This window comes from Macaca fascicularis, chromosome X (assembly GCF_037993035.2).
Source record: "Macaca fascicularis isolate 582-1 chromosome X, T2T-MFA8v1.1".
Classification (NCBI taxonomy): domain Eukaryota; kingdom Metazoa; phylum Chordata; class Mammalia; order Primates; family Cercopithecidae; genus Macaca; species Macaca fascicularis.
Window position 1 is genome coordinate 122,036,759 of NC_088395.1, and position 7,595 is coordinate 122,044,353.

The following is a 7,595-nucleotide window of genomic DNA, read 5'->3' on the forward strand; positions in this document are numbered from 1 at the left end:
CAGCCTGAGCAACAAGAGCAAAACTCCATCTCAAAAGAAAAAAAGTTATGGGGTACATAACTTTTATATACATTGTAGGTGTATATATTTATGGGTTACATGAGATGATTTGATATAGGAATGCAATGTGAAATAAGCACATCATGGATAACAGGGTATCCATTCCTTCAAGAATTTATCCTTTGAGTTATATACAATCCAATTATACTCTATAAGTTATTTAAAAATTTACAATTAAGTTATTTTTATTTATTTATTTATTTATTTGAGACGGAGTCTCACTCTATCTCCAAAGCTGGAGTGCAGTGGCGTGATCTTGGCTCACCGCCACATCCACCTCCCAGTTTCAAGTGATTCTCCTGCCTCAGCCTCCCAAGTAGCTTGGATTACAGGCACATACCACCACACCCGGCTAATTTTTGTAATTTTAGTAGAGACGGGGTTTCACCATGTTGGCCAGGCTGGTCTCAAACTCTGGACCTCAGGTGATCTGCCTGCCTTGGCCTCCCAAAGTGCTGGGATTACAGGCGTGAGCCACTGTGCCTGGCTACAATTAAGTTATTATTGGCGATAGTCACTCTATTGTGATATCAAATAGTAGGTCTTATTCATTCTTTCTATTTTTTTTTTTTTTTTGTATCCATTAACCATCCTCACCTCTGCCACAAACCCCCCACTATCCTTCCCAGCCTCTGGTAATCATTCTTCTACTCTCCATGTCCATTAATTCAATTGATTTTATTTTTAGATCCCCAAATAAGTAAGAACATGTGATGTTAGTCTTTCAGGGCCTCAATTATTTCACTTAACATGATCTCTGGTTCTATCCATGTTGTTGCAAATGAGTGGATCTCATTTTTTTTTTTTATGGCTGCATAGTACTCTGTTGTGTGTATGTACCACATTTTCTTTATCCCTTCATCTGCTGATGAACACTTAGCTTCCCTCCAAATCTTAGCTATTGTGAACAGTGCTGCAACAAATATAAGAGTACAGATATCTACTGATTTTCCTCCTTTTGGTTATTTACCCAGCAGCGGGGTTGCTGGATCTTATGGTAGCTCAATTTTTATATTTTGAGGAACCTCCAAGCTGTTCTCCATAGTGGTTGTACTAATTTATATTCCCACCAAGAGTGTACTAATTTACATTCCCACCTTTTCTCCATATCCGCACCAGCATTCATTATTGTCTGTCTTTGGGACAGAAGCCATTTTAGCTGGATGGGATGATATCTCATTGTAGTTTTAATTTGCATTTCTCTGATGATCAGTGATGTTGAGCATCTTTTAAATGCTGTTGTCATTTGTATGTCTTCTTTTGAGAAATGTCTATTCGAATCTTTTGCCCATTTCTGGATCATATTATGATATTTTTTCCTATAGAGTTGTCTGAGTTCCTTACATATTCTGGTGATTAATTGCTTGTCAGAGGGGTAGTTTGCAAATATTTCTCTCATCCTATGGATTGTCTCTTCACTTTGATTGTATCCTTTGCTGTGCACAAGCTTTCTAACTTGGTGTGATTCCATTTGTCCATGTTTGCTTCGATTGACTGTGCTTGTGGGGTATTGCTCAAGAAATCTCTGCCCAGACCAATGTCCTGGAGAGTTTTCCATATGTTTTCTTGTAGTAGTTTCATAGTTGGAGGTGTTAGATTTAAGTCTTTAATTCATTTTGATTTGATTTTTGTATATGGTGAGACATAGGAGTCTAATTTCATTCTTCTGCATATGGACATCCAGTTTTCCCAGCACCATTAATTGAAGAGACTGTCTTTCCCCAGCATATGTTCTTGGCACCTTGTCAAAAATGAGTTCACTATAGGTGTGTGAATTTGTTTCTGAGTTCTCTATTCTGTTCCACTGGTCTATGTGTCTGTTTTTGTGCTGGTACTATGCTGTTTTGATTATTGTAGCTCTGTAGTATAATTTGAAGTCAGCTAATGTGATTCCTCCAACTTTGTTCTTCTTGCTTAGGATAACTTTGGTTATTCTGGGTCTTCTGTAGTTCCACATAAATTTTATAATTGTTTTTTCTATTTCTGTGATGAATGTTATTAGTATTTTAATAGGGATTGCATCTAATCTGTAGATTGCTTTGGGTAGTATGAAAATTTTAACAATATTGATTCTTCCAAACCATAAACATGAAAAATATAGAACACTTCACAAATTTGCATGTTATCCATGTATCTTCTCTTTATCTTTCCAATTTTAGTATATGTGCTGCTGAAGTGAGCACAAGAAGCATGTTTGAGTGCTTAATTTGTGAGTGAGATTTGCTAGTTCTGACCTCTCCTCTGTGACCTAAGTGTTATGCCCATTTTACAAAGGAAATAACCTATGCATGGAATGAGTAAGAAACCGGCCTAAAATCGTGCCCAAATCAAGAGGTGGAACTGGGTTCCTCCTTGGGTCTGTTCAATTCTAAGTTTGTGTTTGTAACGTCTGTGTCAACTGGCTATTTTTTAACTCAATAGCTGTCATGATGATGCAAAGGACAAGAGTGAACTACTATTACTTCTGGCCTGTCAAACTGGCCAAGTGTAAAATCTTAATTTTACTCAGTTCTGGCCAGGGAGCAGCAAAGTACTTAGTCTCATCCACAGCAAGTGAATCCCTTGGTACAAGTTTTCTTGAAGGCAGTTGGCTTATTTGATAATCCTGCCTCACCAGGTAATTCCATACATGACACTTCATCTATGTGAAATGTTCAGATGTGTACACATTGTTTAATTATCTATGGAGATGTTCTTTAAACGCCTATACATCCACTGATTGACAAATAACCATAGTAGGATTGTATGGACAGAAAGCTCAGACAGACACCATCTAAGTAAATCAACTAAGGTTTACTTCTGCAAATGACATAGAAGAAAGGCATTGTAGTCGGCATACACAACTCAAAGATAAGCTGTGCTCTTGAGTGCAGAGATATAAGCATCTGAACTTCTGATCCTCATCAGGCAGCAAGGGTAGTGATGGTGGAATGATGGAAGGTGGAGACACAATTTTGCAGATGTAATACTTTAGTGAGTGAGAGCCATACCAGACCTTCTGGAAGCTAATGAGTCACATTACAAACAGAATAGGATAGGCTGGATATGTACCAGCAACCTCTGCATCAAAGTGGAGTGCCTCTCCTCAATCATAGGGTTGCACTCTATGTGTGTACTGTATGCATTATGACTACAAACTGCAGTGTAGCACATTATACTCAGGTTGAACAAAATCTTCATTTATCACTTCCAGCCTTCCCTAGGCCAACTCAGCCTGGTCCAAGTAAGTTTCTGAACTGTAAGCAGTTACCCAGAAGCCTCTGTGAATCAAGCATACAGTTTCTTAGAATAGATATAGTGCTCATCCTGCCCAACTTAAGTGCCAACCAATATATGATTCCGTAGTTGAATTATAATGTGATAAAATTATAAGAAAAAAAGTAGAATGTAGGCTCGGCATGGTGGCTCAACCTGTAATCCCAGCACTTTGGGAGGCGGAGGCAGTAGGATTGCTTAAGCTTAGGGGTTCAGGACCAGCCTGAGCAACATAGCAAGACCTCATCTTTACTTAAAAAAAAAAAAAGTAGGATATAAATATTTATTTATGATATGGATAGATGTTAATGATATTTATAAAAATGAACAAAATAGCTTACGTAACTGCATGAATAAGACACTCCCATTAAAATATTCCTAACTGGGGCCAGGCGCGGTGGCTCACACCTGTAATCCCAGCACTTTGGGAGGCTGAGGTGGCCAGATCATGAGGTCAGGAGTTTGAGACCAGCCTGGCTAACATGGTGAAATCCCATCTCTACTAAAAATACAAAAATTAGCTGGGCGTGGTAGTGTGTGCCTGTAGTCCCAGCGACTCGGGAGGCTGAGGTGGAAGAATCGCTTGAACCCGAGAGGCAGAGGTTGCAGTGAGCCGAGATCATGCCACTGCACTCCAGCCTGGGTGACAGAGTAAGACACCGTCTCAACAACAACAACAAAAACAACAACAACAAAAAAATAGAAACAAAAACAAAAACAAACAAAAAAACAACAAAACAAAACAAAACAAAAAACAAAAACAAAAACTTAACTGAATGTATCTCATGCATAGGGAATTTCTGTCAGAGTCAAATGCAAATCTTCAAAGTGAATATCATGAGTCATAGGATTCACCCTTTTTCTCCTTCAGCATAATTTTCTGCATTTTTATAATGAGCATGTAATACTTTTAAATCAGAAATATAAAAAAACAATGTTTTAAAATTCTCAGCTGGAGGCGGTGGCTCACGCCTGTAATCCTAGCACTTTGGGAAGCCAAGGCGGGTGGATCATCTGAGGTCAGGAGTTCAAGACCAGCCTCAACATGGAGAAACCCCATCTCTACTAAAAATACAAAATTAGCCGGGCATGGTGGTGCATGCCTGTAATCCCAGCTATTCTGGAGGCTGAGGCAGGAAAATTGCTTGAACCTGGGAGGTGGAGGTTGCGGTGAGCCGAGATCGCACCATTGCACTCCAGCCTGGGCAACAAGAGTGAAACTCCGTCTCAAAAAATTAAAATAAAATAAAATAAAATTCTCACAATAAAATATAAGAAATTATTTTCTAAACCTGATAGAAAATCCATATTTATATAATAAAAGTTTGGCAGAGCTGATTAAATGGGAAAAAAAAAAAAACTCTGTGTGATGAAAGACACCGTAAACAAAATACTAAACTCTGAAAAACATTTGCATTATAAAACCAGACAAAGTCTGGATTTACATAATATAATAGTGGCTCCCAAAAAATAAAATATTTAATGACAAACCACCATTGATTGTTGGTTTGTCAATAGGCCATTGATCCAAATGGGTCATTGATATGATCAGGAAACACACAGGAAATAAAACAAGCTATAAATATTTAAACAGATACTTTATCTGGCTAATGCTTATGGATATGCCTTTTTTTTCTTTCTTTTTATTTTTTATTTTTATTTTTATTTTTATTTTTTTGAGACAGGGTCTCACCCTGTTGTCCAGACTGGAGTGCAACGGTGATCTTGGCTCACTGCAACCTCTGACTCCCAGGTTCAAGCGATTCTCGTGCCTCAGCCTTCCAAGTAGTTGAGACTGTGGGTGTGCGCCACCATGCCTGGCTAATTTTTTTATTTCTAGTAGAGACGGGGTTTTGCCATGTTGGCCAGGCTGCTCTCCAATTCCTTGCTTCAAGTGATCCACCCACCTTGGCCTCTCAAAGTGCTGGGATTACAGGTGTGAGCCAATGTGCCCAGCCAGGGGGCTATGTCTTTTAAAAATACTACTGAAATATGGTTGTTCGTGTTCCACATTGGCAAAGGTTAAAAACAGATTTATAAGGCTGGGCACGGTGGCTCACACCTGTAATTCCAGCATTTGGGAGGCTGAGGTGGGTGGGTCACCTTAGTTGAGGAGTTCGAGACCAGCCTGGCTAGGATGGTCAACATGGTGAAATCCCGTCTCTACTAAAAACACAAAAAATTAGCCAGGTGCCTGTAATCCCAGCTACTCGGGAGGCTGAGGCAGGAGAATCGCTTGAACCCGGGAGGCAGAGGTTGCAGTGAGCCAAGATTATGCCACTGGACTCCAACCTGGGCAACAAGAGCAAAACTCTCTCTCCAAAGAAACAAACAAACAAAAACAAAAACAAAAAAACTGATTTATAATTCTTATTATTTTGAGGTTGTATAGAAAGGGTGACTTTCATATGGTTTTGGGGAGAATGCATATTGCTACTGAATATTTGTACTACTTTTTGGCAATTCTCTATGACATTTATTATTGGTTCAAAGACTAGTTATAGGTCCTAGTGGATGACAATGATCATAATCATAATCATAAACAAATACTTATCTAGTGTTTCCTGTGTGCAAGCTAATATCCTTGGCACTTTATATATATATATATTAATTTAGTTACCGCAATAACTCTATAAAGTATGACAAGGTACATAAACTGTCATCCCTATTTCACAAATAAGGAAATTTAGGTATAGGGAGCTTAGTGATTTCCTAACATTTCCACAGGTAGTTAAGTGGCAGAGCTGGACTTTGACTCCCAAAGTATGAACTCCTATCCATTCTGTGCGGTGCCTCTTAATCTCTGTATTTCTGAGCACCCCTGTGATATTTTATTAGGTTGTTATTGTGGCCTAGAGAAAATCATTAAATCTCAGTGGTATGTGACAGTAAACATCTTTTTTGCTCACACATCTGCAGATTGCCTGGTAGTTGGTTGGCTGATTTGAGCCAGGTTCAGCTAGATGGCTGCAAGGCTGGGTCTGGGTGTGCTCTACATATCTCTCATCTTTTTAGAATCAGTAGGCTAGACAAGGGATGGTGATGACAGAGGGAAAAAGAGAGCAAGTAGAAAAACTACAATGCCTCCTGTGTCCTAAGTTCAGAATTGACATGCTGTCATTTTTGCTTATATCCCTTTGGCCAGTGACAATCATATGTCTGAGCCTAATATGAAAGAGACAGGACCAAGTGGAGTGGCTCACATCTCTAATGCCATTACTTTGGTAGACTGAGGTGGGAGGATCACTTAAGCCTAGAAGATCGAGGCTGCAGTGAGCTGTGATTGCGCCACTGCCCTCCAGCCTGAGTGACAGAGACCTTGTGTCAAAAACAAATAAATAGTTAGGGAAATACACTCCAATTCTACTGAGAGACATACAAAGATACATGACAAAACGTGTGGATACAATGAGGCGGTGAAGAAGTGGGACCAATGATTCCATCTGCCAAAGACACCATCATGATAGTTTTCATTTCTGACTTAACCGAGCCTAACATGACATCATGTTAGATGTTGTGCTCACCTGTAATTTATTTGCCCTATACTTCCTTTCCTTTCCCTGTTCATGTGTTCCACTGCTGCCTGTTTTATCCAGAAGTTTATTCATATGCAGTTGTATGGTAGATACATCTGTGTATGGTAAACATGCCTGACAGCAATAACTTAAGCATACTGTGAGAATGACCCTGTATGGCAGATGCACCTGAATGCATGTTTAGAGTTCTGAGCTTATAAATCTGGTAGGGGCCAACACGGAGATTCATTACTTATCTATAAGGAACATCTGAGCCTCCCACTACCCTCTCCTGTGGAATGCAGGCTGTATGGGGGCCTTTTGTTTTGGAGGTTCGTAGGGGGACGATACTAGGTGAAAATGCTATATGAACTACATGCTGTTTGCAGCCTTTGTGGTTCTCCTGCCCAATCCACCACCACTAGGCTGTGTGGTTCTCCTGTCTAGCCTGCTGCCGCTGGATCATCCCTGTGTGTAACACTACTTAAAGATGGTAAAATAATCAAAATTACTTTTGAGAATGTATTTCCTATGTTATTGTAGTGGAATGGATGGTAGTCCCCAACAGGAAATGCCCATGTCCTAATTCCTAGAACCTGTGAGTATTACTTTACATGGCAAAATACATGATTATGTTAAGGATATTAAGAGAAGGAGCTTATCCTGGATTATTTGGGTGGACCCTAAATGCATTCAAATGTGAACCCTGAAAGAGCCAGTCCTCTAAGATGGACGCTGAGTGGCTAACTGGGCCTAAATTAAAAA

The 7,595-nt window shown here is 39.5% G+C and overlaps 1 pseudogene; it reads right to left on the reverse strand.

Annotated features, from left to right (window-relative positions):
• Positions 1-2,151: 2,151 nt before the first annotated feature.
• Positions 2,152-2,243, reverse strand: LOC123571463 (U6 spliceosomal RNA; annotated as a pseudogene).
• Between the last annotated feature and the right edge of the window lie 5,352 nt (positions 2,244-7,595).